Consider the following 18,930-nt stretch of genomic DNA (forward strand, 5'->3'; position numbering starts at 1 on the left):
GCATTCAGCAGCAGACGTGCAATCATCGTGGGTCTGCCCTGGCTGATCAAAATTCGTGGGCTGCGCAGTTTCGATCGTCGGCATTTCATATTTCTGTGTGACGTGGTCTACGACGCCGCTGATTTTGAAAACTGCAATTTCGTCATCTCCTAGACTAACTAAATCTCCGCACATGCTCTACACTTTCTGAGTTTGACTTGAAAGGCGAGTCATTTTCTGACAGCTTCCCACTTCGTGTTCTACCAGTTGATGGAATTAGATATCTTTCATCTATGTGGGGCGGCGTGCACATCACCTCGCCTGACGGCGACACTGCGGACTTCTGGCTAATGGGCCCGGCTCCAGAACAGTCTCAGCTGCCAGTGGCTCGACCAAGGTAACCGGAGACTTTCCTATTCGGGGCTCCGTCGGCTCGTTGCTTCAGTCGCGTTGCTCGGCCGCTTTCCCAAGCTGTGTTTCATTATCTCGTGCAAGGTAATTCGCTCCGGAACTTCCTGACTGTGTAGCCATGCGGTTACAGCGGCTTTCAACTCATACGCTAAATTAAAGTACGCTTTTGTACAGTTTTCCTCCCGGTGATACCTGTTCCGAAGATCCTGCTGTGACAGCCGATATCTTATTAGCCATGACTCTTTCAGCCGATCGTAGGTTGTCAAGTTTCCGTCTAACATGCGCTTGATTTCTTCAGATGCTCTAGCGGAGAGAAGAGCTACCTATTTCTGCGCTCAGCTGCATCGCTCTAAGCGCTTACTTTTGCAGACACTCTCGAAATCTGCGAAATACTCTGCAATATCATCGGCAATGACAAACTGTCGCAGACCGTCTCGCGGTTTCGAACCATTACCTTGAATGGAAACTAAAGCTTTATGGCTTTCCACACTTCATGTGTTGAAAAGTTGAGCTGCATGCTTGTTTAAGCGGACAAACCGCTTTTCGCATTCTAGCATTTCGCGCTTTTGGAGTTTAGTGATCTCGGACCAAACCTCTGCGGCATCATGAACCGTCACGTTTTTAGTCCGCATGACCGGAAGGATTTCCGTTTTTCGTTTTACTGCGCCCATAACAAAGCCCAGCGTTTCAGAAATTTGGAGACCTTTGACCTTATAACTCTCAATCTTTCACACTGGCCTCTTGCTATTTGTCCTTTTATAATATACTTGACGTTCGCTAACAAGTATTTCTTACAGTACCTTGTTTTCCCTCTAAGCATCCCTTGGTTTTCAAAGACTGTCCTCTTAGCTTGAAACCAGCACGGTTAACACAATGATACACCCAAACCTTCCTCTATGCTATCGTAACCTGAGAACACTATAACCTTAGTCAGAGAAAGACTGGCGTTTGAGGGAAACATCAAGAACTCTCCGTTCCAGTGTGCCTGACGCCGGTTTATCTGCAGCGTTCACCCAGCGTTGTGATGTCACCGGTGCCAGCCAGTTGCACGGACACGCCCGGGACTTCCAACCGCTGATCACCAACATTGTTGGTTGGTTGGTTGGTTGGTTCACAGGAAGGGAAAGGCGCAGTATCTGTCACACTTGCTCTGTGGACACCTGACCCACGCCGTAAGGGAAGGGAGGAAGGTGGGAGTGAAAGTGGAAAGAGAGAAAGGGGAGCCGTGGTGGAGGGCTACGGAGTAATTTCGACCACCTGGGGATTTTTAACGTGCGCTGACATCGCACAGCTCACGTCACCCGTTTCGTGATCGAGAGCTGCCTGCTCCCTTGGTGGTAACAATGAAATTGAGCCAGCGTCGAAGAGATGAACACAAGGCGTCTTTATACATTATATGCAGGGCATAGTTACAGCAAAATAGGCACGGGGGCTACGTAGTAACATTTAGCCACAATTGCAGCCGCATAGCGACGGCCGGGGACGCGTATTTGGGTTTGCTCGGTACGGTGGCTCCGTAAGGAACAAAGCGACACAAGAGACGAAGAAAGCGGGCTGTTCCGACTAGCATCTACCGCCCCCAGGAGCCGAGCAGCCTAGCGATTAGCGGCGCATGCTTTTTCAATGGGCGTCATGTTGGACGTGGCACTAGCTTCAGAGAGCCTATAATACTATTACTACTACTACTAAATAAATAAATAAATAATAATAATAATAATAATAATAATAATAATAATAATAATAATAATAATAATAATAATAATAATAATAATAATAATAATAATAATAATAATAATAATAATAATCAATCTTTATTTAATGTACGCAGGAACAACCATGTGGTCTTTGTGCTGCAGCACAAATAAAAAAAAAAGAAACAAAAATGAAAAAGCACAAACATGTTTACACACACAGAGAGAACACAAAAAAAGAAATAAATAATACATGAAATGAAACTGAGACGAAAAGTATCACGGAAAGTAAGCAAACAATGAGTAGCATCACTTATATACACAGTGAGAGAATTTTTCAGCGCACCAGGAAATAAAGAAAAAAAAAAGAAGAACGGTAGATAGAGGAGAAGAAAAAAAACAACAACAAATAACTGACATTGATTATAGTAATATAGAAATATACATAAAATAAACAACCCTTCCAGGCGCAACAAGTGCATGGTACTTAAAACACAGGCTAGAAATACAGAATAATACAATAAAGAAGTAAAATTAAACAAGGGACAGTAAGATTCGAATATAAAGTTTAAAGTTGAAATACAAGTAAAAAACGGATAAAAAGTAGTTCACGATACAGACAGCATTGAACAGGAGAAAAAGCAAGAAGTGAAGTAAATACAATTTTAGGCTAGAAAGTGGGAGTTATATGTGATAAAGTACTATTTAGAATACAACGCTACGAACATCCAATGTAAATGAACAGAGCGAGTTTTGGAAGATGTCAAGGTGAGGACAAAAAGAGGTAAATAACCACTGCATCCTGTCCAGAGAGGAGTGGGAATGAAGAGGAGAAACCTGAAATGGTCTGAATTCCCTCATGCTCTTTCGCGGAACGCGCAGTAGGATGTACTCTAAGAGCTGAGGGCACATAATGTGGCCATGAAGGAGTTTGCACAGAAATATGATATCAAGTCTGATACGACGGCAGTGAATGGAAGGAAGATTCAGTTGGGCGCTCCTGGTGGAGCGAGAGGGGGAAGTTGCGCAAGGAAAGCGATAATGAAATATCCGTAAAAATTTTTTTTGTACTCTGTCAACCTTGTCCAAGTTCGATTTGCAAGTGCCATTCCAAACAACCGACGCATACTCCAAGACCGGCAGGCATATGGACAGGTACAGTTTTAGGAACGGAAGTGGAGTATGGAACTCTCTCGAAAGTCTGCAAACGAATCCGAGTGTGCGCATAGCCCGCTGAGCAATGCGGTTAGTGTGAGAGGAGAAGCTGAGGGTGCGGTCAAAAAGTACACCAAGGTCATTAATTTCATCAACCCTATCCAACAGCACAGAATTCACAGAATAATGGTAGAGAAAGCTATGTGTTTTACGAGTAAAGGACACAACCCTAGTTTTGGAAGAATTGAGGGTAAGTCGATTCATCGCACACCAATCAGAAAAAGCAGATATGTCCGATTGCAACAACACACAATCTTGAAAAGAATGTATTACCTTGAATATTTTTATATCATCAGCATAAAGAAGAAACAAAGAGTTCTTTATCGCCGAGGAAACATCATTAATAAAAACGGAGAAGAGAAGCGGGCCTAGTACTGAACCTTGAGGAACTCCACTCGTTGCAGGGTAAACGAAAGAAGTCTGTCCATTGACAATGACAAAGCAGAAGCGATCAAGGAGATAGTTGCGTAGGAGGGCTACGAGTGAGACTTCAACGCCAGAGAGTAGGAGTTTTTCAAGAAGTAGTGAGTGAGTAACAACGTCGAAAGCTTTGCTCATATCACAGTACACAGTGTCAACCTGACCCCTCTGAAGGACTGCTGCAGAGGCATACGTCATAAACGTGACTAGGTTGGTAGAAGTAGAGCGGCCCGACATGAAGCCATGTTGATTCGGTACTATGATATGTTTGAGATGGAAGGAAAGTACGCTGTGCAAAGCTAATTCGAAAAGCTTAGAGGTTGCACATAGAAGAGAAATTGGACGATAATTGGAAACATCAGATTTGTTTCCAGACTTGAAGACAGGAAATACGCGTGCCATTTTCCACACGCGAGGAAAGGCAGCATTTTTTAAACAGTTATTAAATATGGCAGTCAGTACTGGTACGAAGATATAACTGAAGGCTTTTATTATGGCAGCTGGAATGCCATCAGGTCCAGGAGACAAAGATGGTCTCAGACGCTTAAGACTCTCAGTTATCAACTCCTCGTCAAAGAGAATGGAATTAGATAGTGCACCAGATGGCAGGCAAACGGAATCACAATGTGGATGTTTGTAAACGGAGGAAAAATGTTGTGCAAAACTGTCGGCAACATCCCGAATTTCCGAACCCTGAGAGTCAACTAAGCTGATACTTAAATCTGATTTAATGGAACGCTTGCTAACGTAACGCCAGAACTGACTAGGACGATTTGAGGCATTCCTCTCTAAAGACTCAAGATAGGAGTCGTAGTCCCGCCTGTATAAGCGTTTGCAAAGAGAACGCACACGGCGAAACTCATCTGCCCAATTGTGAAACCCAGGGCGTTTCGCTTTACGATGGGCCCGTTCCTTGAGCTTTAACGCCGTTATTAGTTTCCTTGAAAACCAGGAAGGGAACTTCCTACGCGTAGGAGTATGCAAAGGTATGTACCGACGCATACCATCAAGAACTATTTGTGTAAAGCGACTGACTTGTCCATCTGAATAATTAATGTCATTTAAAAGGGACCAGTCGACGGAAGAGAAGAAATTGAAAAGACCGACATAATCACCACGTGCATACGCGAAACGGGGCGAATTCCCCACCCGATCTGAATTAGTAGAAGTTGAGGCAGAGGCAGCAGTAGTAACTAGAAGCGGAGGGTGAAATTTGTCACAGCGAGTCAGCGGTATGTCTGAACTCGAGACTCGAACACTTTCAAAATTCGATAGACAGATGTCAAGAATATTACCGCAACAGTTTTCAATGAAATTGTGTTGCTGCAAAGAGTTAAAGGCTATAAAATCAAGTAGAGCGTTACACTTACTTAATATGTAATGATTGTTGTGAGAAGAAATAAGTGAGTTCCGGTTGATAACAGGAGTATTAAAATCACCTAAAATAAGAAGTTTGTGTTTGCTATGACGGGTTATAACATGTTCGATTGAGAGCAGAACATCATCATAGGCTGAAGGAGGTAGATTCGGAGGAATGTAGAAAGCTGCAAGTAAATGTTTTTCATATCGATTTAAAGTGAGCTCGAGCCACACACATTCTTAAACAGTTTCCAGATCGGAACGCCGAACACACTTCACAAAACTGTCAATAGCAATGAGCACTCCACCTCCTCTTGATTTGGGACCTGTTTCAGGGCGGTCGCTACGAAAAACAGAGTAATTATTTGGAAAGAAATCATTGGAAGGAATATCACTTGACAGCCAGGTTTCGGTAACCACAACAGCGGTATAACAAGAGGACAAGACGCTAGAAAAAAATTCTGATCCCTTAGTCCGAAGACCTCGGGCGTTTTGATAATAGATATCCAAATTAGGGGCCACTGCAATTTTGCGTCAGTTCAGAGGGATGAAGCATATCGTCGTAAAGCTTCCCACGAAAGTCCTTGTATATGCAACCCATCGGCCACATCGAAGGCTCAACAAGCTTACTGTAGGATAATAATAATAATAATAATAATAATAATAATAATAATAATAATAATAATAATAATAATAATAATAATAATAATAATAATAATAATAATAATAATAATAATAATAATAATAATAATAATACAGTAATATTTCTCTGCTAAATGAAAACTGTGAAGATAATATTTAGCCAGTTAATTCGGCCGTTACCTACAGACAATTCAGTGCCAACTTCGTGAAGCGAGTCTTCCTCTATACTACTACTACTACTACTACTACTACTACTACTACTACTACTAATAATAATAATAATAATAATAATAATAATAATAACAGTAGTAGTAGTGGTAGTAATATAGTAGTAGTAGTATAGGCTTTCTCAAGCTAGTGCCGCGTCCAACATGACGCCCTTTGAAAAAGCATGTGCCGCTAATCGCTAGGCTGCTCGGCTCCTGGGGGCGGTAGATGCTAGTCGGAACAGCCCGCTTTCTTCGTCTCTTCTGTCGTTTTGTCCCTTGCGGAGCCACCGTACCGAGCAAACCCAAAGACGCCCCGGGGACACTACGACGCGTTTCCTTCTTGCGAGCGGCACGGCACTCAACGAATGCTCGTGTAGGTCTCCGGAAGCAGTGCGCTCGCTTATATAGGGAGTAAAAGCCGTTGGCAATCATAAATGTCCAATCTGAAGGCAGCACGGGACGGCGCCCCGAGAGGTCCAATGAGCGAGAGCATTGATCGCTCGCTTCAAATCTCGCGCTAAGCGAAGGCGACTCGCCGCCAGGGAACCGGCACCCGGGTGTCTGGCAATCCTGTTTGACCATGTTGACCGCCCGACGCTTCTTAGTGAATGCGCCGCTGTGCTGTGGAATAGCACCGGAGCAGGCAAAGACGATGTCAGCAGGGGAAGCTCGATGTTCTTTTGAGCGGAATCCGGGTGGCTCGCCGAGACACGCACGCAAGCGCGCGTTTGTTTTCGTGTTTGTGCGCTTCCTTTTCCTTTCTTGTACGAACGAGATTTATATAACTGCCGAACGTACAATAAGCTCTGGTTGCTAGTCAGCATCGTGTTGTGTTCCTTCTCTCTTTTCTCCCGTGTAGCCGCCGCTTTTTAGAGCGCAGCTCTTTGGCATCCGTTCCTGGGTTTCGCGTCGGCGTCGGCGTCGTCGTCGGCCTCGTAACCAGCTCCGCCCCCCTTTCATTCCCCCAGCGCTAGCAGCCACCGACTGATACCGCTGGATGCCGCTGACGCCGCTAGAGAGTCAAGATAACGTGACTGCATAGAACACCGTCGCCGCCATGCAGAAAGAGGTGGGGAGGTTCCCCCCCCCCCCCCCCCCTGTTCCTGTGTGGCGGATAGGGTGCTCTTCAGTTGCCGACGCGCCGGTTATTTCACGTAGGCCCCGGAACGTCGACGAATACGTGACCACCTTCCCACGGCTAGACCTGGTTCTTGGCGCTGCGGAAGCGAGGGTATCATATTGTTTGCGTCGGCATCGGTGGCGTTGTCCCTGAAACCAACTCCGCAGCTGGGGTTGACTCACTATCGGCGTCAGCAGCATCAGTCAGTCGGTGCTATCTCTTCCCTCCTCCCTTTATCGCGTTGTCCGCTTGCTGCGCGCGCTTCTGCCCCCATCGTTTGCCGCTTGGTTTACACGCCGCCCCCCTCCCCCCTCTTCCTGCGAGTCTCCGGTTGTCAAAGCGCCGGCTCGAACTTAATTCCTTTCTTCGCTCCTCCTCCAATGCAACCCCTGTGCTGTGGCAATCAGAGAGCCAGATCGGTGGCGGCGGATCTGTATATGTGCACCGCCCGAGCCGAAATTGCCGCTGCCGCTCTTTGTTAAAGGAATACGTGTGAAAAATAAAAAAAAAAAGAACTTCTGTGATAGCGCGTACATGTATTGCTCGATTTCTTTGCCTCAATCTATCGAAAAGGTGAAACAGCTTATTTGCTGCGCTCAAATTTTGCATTAGGAAGTAACGTAATCATCGGTAATTTTTTGATTCAAGAAATTTTCTCAGTTGCATGCTATGAGGGGTTTTGATGATTTAATTAAGAGACGATTCTTGACAAGAACAAAAATAAAAAAAAAAAAACATTCCGAGGACTACCGATTTGCACAGCTGTAGGTGCACTTGACACCTTTGGAGTGAGCTGACTTGCATCACAAATATAGCATTCATGCTAGAAAGAAGTTGTAGCAATGCAACAGGACCACCTATCGCTCGATAGGATGCAAGCACCGATGAGACCGCAGGCTGGAGCTCAAAACCCCGAGTGCATTGCAGCGGTGACGGCGCAGTGCATATGCTGGCAAAATCACTCTAATAATTAGTACGTAGTCCATCCAACTGGATCGGATTGAACGAAATCGCATTAGGCGGTGCCCTGTCTTCCAGTTTTGGATTTCTTGATTTATATGCCTTGGTCTGTGTTCCATTGCCTGTGGGTGTATATAGTTAAAAGGCTAGAAGAAAGAAACCCCTTCGTTCGCTTTCAGAGTTGAAATCCTGGGCTGCAGCTGCTTGTCCTGCCCCCCCCCCCCTTTTCTTTAATCTATCTCTGCACCGCTAGTACTTAAGGTATTATACATGGACGGGAAACCAAGACAGCCGAGGGCCCTCTGCTGCATGTGTAATATGAAACAGATATTTAGTACTACCCTCTAGATTATCCATACCCCCTCCCTCGCTACAGCTTCAATATCACGCAGAAACCCTTTCTTGCCAACTTTTCTAGACTAGAACCCGTCCGCCTGGTCCTTGCGTCAACCACCCTTAGAAGTACACTTAGTTACTGCTACCACTTCAATGGCGGGAAACCTCCCGAACGGGCTAACAGTGTATTATGACTCTGGAGATGACGTCTTAAATGGATGAAGTCTCTCAAGCTCTCATATAGTTTACAGCACCAGTTTGGAAGCTCCGCCAGCGGCACGAAATTCGTAATTTGGATTGTGTCTTTGGCGCTCGTTGTTTGCAAGACCGGCACAAACAAAAAAAGCTTATAATTAAAACAATAATGATCATTGCTTCTAAAGCGAAGGGGCGTAATAAACACTCGCTTGCTCTGACCTTCTTATTTCTTCAGTCGTTGAGCGTAGAAGGCTATCCTGCACACGTGTAAATGGCGGCGTTAGTTGGCCATTATATTTTATCTCACAACTGTTATGGGGCTGGGTGCCACGTGCAGCAGGAACGAAGATAAAAGACTTCCACGTTGTAAAGCCCTCATTGAGTGCCTTGCAACTGAGATGGATTCGGGTTTCTAGGCCACAAGTTCTCGCACGAAATCCAACAGCTCGTTTTATGCCCGAGCGAATCCAATTTTATGTTTAATCCGTTTACCCTCCTGCGATGAACACAACTTTAACTGTTGAAATAGCAGCAGGCACAACGATCAACCAACAACTTGTGCGCTAATGGTGCAGAGGTAATCTTGAAAGCTGTGCTAGGTTTATATAATAAACTATATTAACATGTTCCTGTTTTGTATGTATGAATGAGAAATGTCTCATAGAGGTCGCATTGAGACAACTCATCAACGTGATTCGACCAATAGCGAGAAAAAAAAAAACGCTATTTTTCTTTCTAATAAAATTATAGGTTCCGACATTTTACGCAAAAAATTTTATAATTTATAAGTCCATCAAATTTAGAGAAATATAGATGTATACTTCAATTTTGTTTTTCGAAACGTCTGTCGTTTCGATGTCGGGGCCACTGAACCACAGCTTATAGAATTTCAAATTCGGTCGGGCGTCCGCGTATTTAGGGAAGGGACCTGATACGCCTGGCCTTATATTTCAGGCGCACGGATACACGCATGATTAACGAAAAAAAAAACAAACAACGTAGCGAAAAACTTCAATTCGCCATGAACTATCTCAGGGGCGTAGCTTTCACTTCAAGAAAGTGCAGGTTCTCAGCTATGCTCGGAGTTGGTTTGGTTGGTTTCTGGAGTTTAGCCTCCCAAAGCGACTCAGTCTATAAGAGACGCCGTAGCGGAGGACTCCGGAAATTTCGACCACCTGGCATTCTCTAACGTGCACTGACATCGCACAGCACACGGACGCCACTCCGTTTCGCCTCCATCGAAACGCAGCCGGCGAGGCCGGGATTAAATCCCGCTTCCTTGGGCACAGTAGTCGAGCGCCATAACCACTGCTCCATCCCTGTGAGGCATACTCGGAGCTATTCATTGTGAGGCCAAGGACGCTTCACAAACACTCCTATAAGTAGTTTCTACAAGAATTGCGCCATTTGATACCTGAAACAGCTATTGTAAGGTGCGTGCCTAACCACTGTTTGTTCGCCAAAACATCATTACCTTTTTTGAAACTAAGCTTCAAGAGACATGAGAAACTATGCATCAAACTCAGAAAACACGCAGAACTAAAGTTTTTTTGCGATGAATATGTATTTTAACTGCTTAAAAATCATACAACGAGAAAACCGTGCTTACCAAAAAATTAAACACTTATTCAACTTCAAAGTTATATCATCATAAATATAACGCCAATTTCTGGAGCTAACTGTTGCTAACTGGAGATCCAGCACGGAAGGCAAGACGATCCGAAGGTAGGGCACAAGAACAACAACATCTGCTGACACTTCCGAGAAAACTGCTGCTTCATTTCCTCAGTCCACGCGGTGACCTAATTCAAAGTCTTTTTTTCGCCTCCGAGATATGTTCGCGAAGGGGGTTGGTTGAAAATTTGTACTAAATAGTATAAATGAAGGCGTGTGAGTCGGCAAGCTCTCAGTAATCTCTCATAGACCTAACTTTTGAATTGTTTGCCAGAACGGAAGACCAATTTTCTCCGTCACACCTTCTAGGTGCTAATGAGTGATTTCTGCGACAGAACTAATTTTTATCCTTAAAGTAATGTTCTTGATTTAGTCATGAATTCTTTTAAATTGGCCGAAAATAGCGTTTGATTTCTTTTAGAGTCCATACATACATAAGCGATGGCGCTGTGAGTAGCTAGACTGCTGTGCGCCAGAAAGCGGGATCAAATCTCGGCCGCGGCTGCCCATTTCGATAGAGATGAAAGTAAGACGCCTGTGTGCTTTGCGGAGTCAGTGTACGTTAAACAATCCCATCTGGTCGAAATATCCGGAGCCCTCTACTGCAGTGACTGCCAGCCTGTGCCGCTTTGGGACATTAATCAACATAAACTAAACTAAACGAAGGTTGCATAATGATCCTTACCATTGCGGACTGCTGCGTATTTCTCACTATCACCAACTGCTAAATTAATTACAACAGCGACAGGAAAAAGCGTCATAGCGTTGAACCACTTTGATTTAATTCCAACCGTTTATTTTATAATTCATAATGCCCCTTTGCATGTCACGTTGCTCTGTAAGCAAAGCAGTGCAATGTCAGAGTTCATTACACCGGTAAGTATTTTTGAAAGAGCCTTTGCAATGGTAATCTTGGAATTAGGTCAACTTATCTTAAAGAGATTACTGGATAATTTGTTAAACAGTGAGCTTTAGACTAGTTCCAGTTTTTCATCACTTTCAAGGCACAAACTCTTGGAAGAAAAATGAGGTATGTCGACATCCAACCATGACTCCTGTAAGAAACGCTTTGATAAATTCGCCAAAGATGCATTCCAATAAAGGCAATGCATACACTTTGGAATGTTTTGCTCTCTTTAGAATTGAGTTATGTATATGATTTCAAGGAAGTTTTGATTGTGCTTCTCTTTATGTGTAACGCTCGGAGCAGGCTTCATCTCGAGTGATTCTGGGTGTCGACAAGCTGCCCACCGCAGCGCTCATTCACCAGGTTGGCCATGTCTCACTCAGGCCAAAATTGGAGCCATAAATATTCACTTATGGGCAGCGCATTGCATTCTGAATTTTGTCCTCCCAGCTCAGTTGCTCTGGCATGTGATCCAATACATGCCCAAGTACATGGAAAAACGCCTAAATGCTCATCACCAATTTTACTGAGAAAAATAAGCGCTTTTTGCATAAGTGATTAATGGTTACATTTTGTCTTAGAAATAGGTAACGACAATAGTTTGAGGATTGTATTAACAAACCCAAGGTTGTCCACATTCAGTTTTTTTTTTTTAATACAATGTGTTTTCTATATTAATGAGGCCTATGTTTTCTCAACACAGAAAGAAAAAAGACAGGGCCATATGAAAATTCCTTGAATATCTATGAGTTTTACTTAAGGGAGATCTTGCTTACCACTTAATGAAGATGAACCTTTTTTACAAGTGCATTGAGCTTTTAAAAATTATGGAACTTTACAGTAATTAAGATTCCAACAACTACATTTTACGTCTACTAAATATGATAGCTAGCCAATGTGGCTCCACTTGAGAAAATGATTTAAAAAGAGCAACCAAAGTGCTATGATATTGCGCTAAGTAGGGCTGTAGTGCAGTGAACGTTGCTTGAATAGCTATGTTATTTTGATCACTGAAGTACACGGCGAGACCGGAAGGCCAGGCGGAACCTACCCATTCAAACAACCGTTGAGAATACTGACCCGAACGAATATTGAGAATGGGGTTGGGCAGGCAGAATGAGCTATGTAGGATGTGGCAATACATCGCAGCTCTGTGCTCCAACTGGCAGGGTCCAGTTGGCGCTGTGCACTGTCTGCCCACATTTATCGAGCGACTACAATATTACACGCTGAAGTTGGAGCTGTATAAATATGTATCAGTACTCAAAAGCGAACATATCAACACAGCGTCTAGAGCTAGCGGTCTCGTCTGGGGCCATTTTCAGGCATCTGCTTCCGACGGATTGGCGGTGTCGGTGAGTGCCATGACAAAGTGAGACATGCGCCTCTTAAATTACTTTGACATCGAGAAGTATATTTACCTCCTATTTCTTCATAAGAGAAGAGCGTCGGAATAATCGATATCCATTCTGCAGAAAGCAAATACTTTTTTGCAGAGCCGAATGTTTTTTATTTCTATAATTTTAACAGTTTTATGTGTTTAAGCGCCCTGGGAGTCTAATCCTGCCTTCTCTTTCTGTTATTCTGACATCAGCAATAATTCAAAAGATGAGGTGCTGTTCCCAATAACTTCATGAATGGGCAATAAATAATTATATGGGCGGGATTCTATTTGTGCGTTGTAGAGCGTCATTCATGCGATGGCCCCCAAAAGGCTTTATTTAGTCTGCGGATGAAGACTTAATTGCTGTGTTAGCTCTAAAACATTTATCTCAGTATAGCTTATTTTCTAACGCGCATTTTAAAAATAAGAGCCAGGTTTCAATTTATTACAAAATATTAAAGCACTAACTCCTCAAAAGACGTTTACGTCCAACGGCCTGTGCAATTTCTGCATATTATGCATTAGCGCCATGCATATTATGCCCCAGCCGCTTCTTTCTTGACGGTGAAAATTAAATTGAGTTCCAGACTGTCAAAAAAAAGCTTGTACTTATTTATTAATAAGTGGCAGTAATGCAAATTACGACGCGAAAATATTCGTCAAGAGGCGAAAGAAAAATTTCAGGGCAGAAAAGCCCTAAAAGCTTAATACTTTAACACGCTAGCAGTATAATGATTAAATGCCTTAACATTTAACGATTGTATATTCTCTTTTCGTAGTATTTTGCCCCGGCAGCCCTAAACATATGGCCAGGGTACTCTAAAATTGACCTCCACAAAATTTGCCAAATATTGATATAAATGGAGAATGAATCACACAGAGGCCGGTAACTATAGTCCCTGAACGAAATGTTGAGGCAACCCGCGTCAAATGTTGGGAGTTGCAGATGCTAAATATGGCTGTATACCTCCATATGTGACATCTGGAAACTACCACAATTTGGAACGGGTTACCCAAAAATTGACCGACATAAATGCACTGAATGGACCATGGTTCCATCGCGTTGCGTTACCACTGAAACGGATTTAAACTATACTTTAATTTTCTTTTTTTTTTTTGCTCTACATAATCTAAATATGATCCTCTCATTTCGTGCTCGCAAGAAAAAAAAAAAAAAAAAGGCCGACTGAAGCTTGAAGCCAAGAAAAAAAAACGACCCTTGCTGTGAAGTCTAATATACCGCCTCTGCGCAAACTAGAGTGAAATGTTATTTCCCAGTGTTTTGTTTATTTTTTAAAACTTTTCTTTTTATTTTTATTTAAATATTGTTATGGGGATGGGTATATTATTCAGAAATATAGGCGGGTAATGCATGAAAACCAGGAACAGTGAGTCTGGCTTGCCCCAATCCCAGTCCTCTCACTTTCACCTCGCACTTCTCTTCCTCACGTGCAACGTGGCGCTGCGCAGCATAATTGGCGTAACAGTTCTCCCTGGAGCAGATGAAGCTCGCCCTCGAGCCAGTCAAGAATATTTAGAATAGCAGCGTGTTATTCGTGCCACATGAGCGAGCTGCGTCTTCCACGAGCAGCGATTTGCAGATATCACTAGCGATAACAACGTATTCATACATAGCCAAGTCGCGATGTTCATCTCAACTTTAATGTTCGTGTTGGGCTTCCTATAGTATAAGTATAAACCCTCAATTGATAGAAATGCCTACCTCCTTCCAGTTTTGGCATCACAGTGAATAGACAGTTCAGGTATAAGGAACTCTTAAAAGTTATGGAAGAACCATTCAGACACATTCATTGGAGACACTCTCGTAAAGTAGGAGGAATTTACATTTGTTTTGTATATTAGGGTAGTAGCATATTCGGTACGCAGACTCTGAAGTGACATAAACAAACTGTCACAACTTTCCGCGCTGTATATATAAATGGTTCTGTTCAACGTGTGCAAGTTTAGTACCCAAGCAAGCAGGCTTTCTATGTAGAGAGGCTGCATATCAACATTGCTGAAAAATAGGACAGAGTAATGCTGTGAGGGGAATATCTTCGCTGAGAGAACTTTGCATTGCTCAAAAACATTAGTCATTGCAAACCGTACTACAGCAACCCTGGGTGCACTAAATTATTTTTAGCCCTTTCTTTTCTATCAATATATATATATATATATATATAAGACTGCCATATATATATGGCAGTCTTGAAGCCATAGGTAGCGTAAGAGGGTTCTAGCACAGCTTTCGCCCTCGCTCTTGATCACGTTCTACGTGACGCAGGCGGTAACAAAGGACGTCCCACGTCCGCCGCTATAGCTGAGGGTGGCGCTGGTGAACACTCTCAAGGTTCGTATACAGACAACATAAATACCCAAGAAAGTAGCAGGGGGGACAGCAGCCGATGTAGCTCAGTTGGAAGAGCACCGGACGCGTTATTCGGAGGTCGTGGGTTCGGATCCCACCATCGGCACGTTGTTTTTTCTTCTACTTTGTGTCTAATTATCTTTCCCCTTAACAGATTACATTACTAATTTCTGTGATTATCCAAGTAAACATTAAAAAAGAAAAGACATCAATTACCATCCCCAACGCTTTCCTTGGCCTCGCCGACTGTTAGCTTCTTTCCTTCATATATATATATATATATATATATATATATATATATATATATATATATATATATATATATATATATATATATATATATATATAGGGTCCTTGAAATTTTGAAATTACCCCAAAGCTGTATACACTTGACCACTGCACGCAAAATGCCAGTGGGAAATATATGTAGCAGTAAAAAGACAAACATCTCCACATATTTCTCCGGAAGAAATGGAGTTCAGTGAACGACGCTACTGGGACTGCCCAAACGGCAGTAGCGTACGCCCCATTCGAAAGCAAAGTACCAACTGCAAACCGCCACGCCTTCACGTATAGGCTCCACCGGCAGTAGCAGTGCATCTCAAGGTGTCACACGCAGAACTCTCAGTAAGTCCAATGTTTGTAGGAGTCACTGCTGTCGCTGACTTTTGTTTTATCTTCTCCTTCCTTTTCATTGCAGCTAGTGTCTGCCTCATTGCATTTGGAAACTATAGACAAGAGCACGCAGTTTGTTGGGAAGAGTTCGGCCATTGAAGGTTTTGCTTCTTCTCCCTCAGACGGCGCCCCATCCATGAGGCCATAACGAGCCCAAGTGCACTACGAGGTCAGCGTGACACATGACGCTTCGTTTCTTTCTTAGCTGGCTATTTCATCACCCGCCGGTTAACTGCGCTCTCACAGCAGCAATGTTACCGGTCTCTTTGAGGGCAAAAGTTTTATTGCCAAAGCCGACGTATAAAGTTGCACCTTGCTTTCATCATGGTGCCATATAGAGTTATTTGCGCTTTTTCAAAAAGGATGTGCTTGTAATGACAACATTTTTATATATGCAGACATTCAGAGCGTCAGGATTTCAGGAAAAGCTTACTCTGATTTCGCGTTTCCGCTGAGTTTGGAAGCACCTCCTGATCTCCCATGAGCAACTCGTCAACAAAGTGTTATTGAAATCTTGGAGATGAACGAAGAAAAATCGCCACTGGCGGCGACAAATGTAGTCACACCAAACGCACGTCTCCTCTGCACTCCAGGCAAGGGCGGCAGACGAGCTGCTATCAGGGCGTTCGCACAATCCTGAATTTCTTGCTCGTTCATGCCCCGTACTAGTGGCACGCCGCGTAGCCTGGCCCTTCTGCGTAATTCCCTGTGAGTATTCTTCCTCACTGTCATTTTAGTCTACCTTTCAGGATAGGCTTTTGTCGGAACGTGTGAGTATTTGTATCAAACTTCTTCTCATCCGGGAAGAGATAAATGTCCACGCAAATGACTATTTCCCGTTTCGTGGCCTCAGTCGACAGATTTTTGCAGACAACCTTTAGTGTGTTACGTCACGTCTTGAGCCCATTGATATTCGCTTTGAGTTTGATGAAAGATAAATCTCGACTTGGGTTCTAAAGGTGTTTATTGCAGTTTCATCCATTCTCGCGTACAAAGCAGGCTTAGTGACTGCGTGATAGCACAATTTTGTTGATCGTAATGTCAAAATGCAGTTGTGTTTAAAATGCGTAAACCAAACATTATGACACACAGATATCCGCCTCACATTGTTCAAATTGAACATGCAGAATGTCAGAGCTCTATATTGCGCTCTTGTGCCGCACTCCCACACAGCTGCTTTCTTTAAACAGACTCCAGGCATATAAACAAATTTAAAGCAGGCAATTCTATAGATGCTTTTTTTCTTTGCATCTTAGAAGAAGTTCACACAACATTGATCACAATTGCGATTTTTCGCATGATGCAACTACTCGCACAATGCCACCCGCAGAATTATACAAGTATAGAGCAAAATCACGCGTCGGCCGCAGTTTGCAACAGCATCATCGAAAACACATACTTGTAAATTTAACTTAAACGTTTTTTCGATTGAGGCCGCTTGATCCGAACTTAATTTTTGTTTCTCGAGCAGCATAGGCGTGTATGTCATTTGCTATCATAAAATAAATAAGTTGAACGTTTCATTTCTGCGCTGGCACACCACGTACAAAATGTCTGCAAGTAAGGCTTCCTTAAAATTATCTGCCATCAAAGTAAAAGAGCGCAAAGACAAAAAATTTGAACTAGAGCAGGTTTGTAACCAACCGTCAGCTAGCAAGCTGTAGTTCGCAGGGCTTTCTAGTCTTCAGTGGAGAAACTATATCTTCGGGGATGGCTATGGAATGGAGACAATTCTGCATCACTACCATATTTACGAAACGAGCCAGCGCCCACTGGGCAGCGCCCACGCTAAGCGTGTGGGGCACTGGCTCCTGCATTCTGTCTGGTGTTACGATTTACAAGAGGGCTTAGCGTGAGACGGCCGAGGACAAGAGAGGGACATGACAAGCGCTCGGCCTGTGGCCATCTTATCTTTGTCTCTCTCGCGTTAGGCTCTCTTATGAATCATGACCTGCCAACTGGTCCAGAACTCGACGTTTCTCAATGCTGGTGTTACATCAGACTTCGGCCCGAAGCTGGAAAAAATCTAAGCTCCTTCGTTTCCAAAAGTGCGTTTCTGCAGCCCACAATTGACGCAGAAGCATACAGAACCATTATGTCGCTGAATAACAGCAAAGCACTCAATAATGGTAACCTTAAGATTAGGCCAATTTGGTATGTTCTAGAATACATCACACCTCCACTACATATTCAGCCTATCTATCTAATCCGCAGATTTCACCAGCACTGCAAACTCCAAGGTGTCAGTTGTATATAAAGGCCGCAATAGAAACTTATGAAAAAGTACCATCCATCATTACTAAATCCTTCTTTCACTAAAGGATTTGAAAAGATATTGCACTACCTCTAACAATTTTTTTGAAAAGGCTGATCTGATTTATGGTGCAATGTTTGGCTTCAGAAGAGGACGCTCTATTCTCTTAGCGTTTTTAAGAGAGGGGGAATATGGGCTGCAAAGTATTGTAAAGAAACTAATGATAGTTCACAGACCTCAGTAAAGAATTCGATTTTCTTGATCACTGATTTCTAACTCATAGGCATTTAGTACATGGACTTCGCAGTAAGCATTTATTTTTGATAAGATGGTATTTATCTAATGGGAAACATTGTTTTTATATTAAAGAACGACCGATCGTCTTCATTAGGTGTCCCTTAGGTAAGTGTGATCGGCCGTGTTTTATTTGCTATATAGGTACATAAATGACATTCTAAGCTTTGATAAGGGTTCAGAATTCATGATCTATGCTAATGACCGCACAAGTTTGCTTTCTGGTCCTGATGCGAATGAATTATTCATCATGTATACTGCCTGCCTCATGCCTGGTGCATGACTCTCCTGTCATGAAGTATTGAAAAAAGCATTCTCGGCCAACGAAGCCGGTTCCTTAATGATAATCTACCCGCAAGAACTTTCATTCGGCATCTAGCTGAATAGCAGGTTGTGGCCCTTTTTATTCCAGGTAGAAGCATTTTGTAGAGATACCTCCTCGCACTCGGCTGGTGCTAGGTTAGACAACCAAGCTCCATCAGGTATCTGCAGCATTTAGAATGTCTACAGTGCTTTCCTCACCTCAGGTTGAGTGCTTTTGCGCTGAAAAGTCTCGGAAGGGACCTTTAGCCAGAGTTACCCTCAAAAACATTTGAGAAATACTTATTCTCCACCTTTTCAGGAAATGTCCAAATAGCATGAAATGTTACGGGAAGCGGCTCCCCTTGCGGACATTCGTTTGCTAAATCGAATTTACAACTCGCTAATTCGCAGATCTCACATTTCTCTGATATACTCATTAGCTTACTGTCCTAAGTTGCCACGTATGTATGCAAGTACCATCCGAAATAAAGTGGCGATTTAACCAAGCTATAAAAATGGTGCCTGTGTGAC

This window comes from Amblyomma maculatum, chromosome 6 (assembly GCF_055883805.1).
Source record: "Amblyomma maculatum isolate TAMU_Amacu chromosome 6, ASM5588380v1, whole genome shotgun sequence".
Classification (NCBI taxonomy): domain Eukaryota; kingdom Metazoa; phylum Arthropoda; class Arachnida; order Ixodida; family Ixodidae; genus Amblyomma; species Amblyomma maculatum.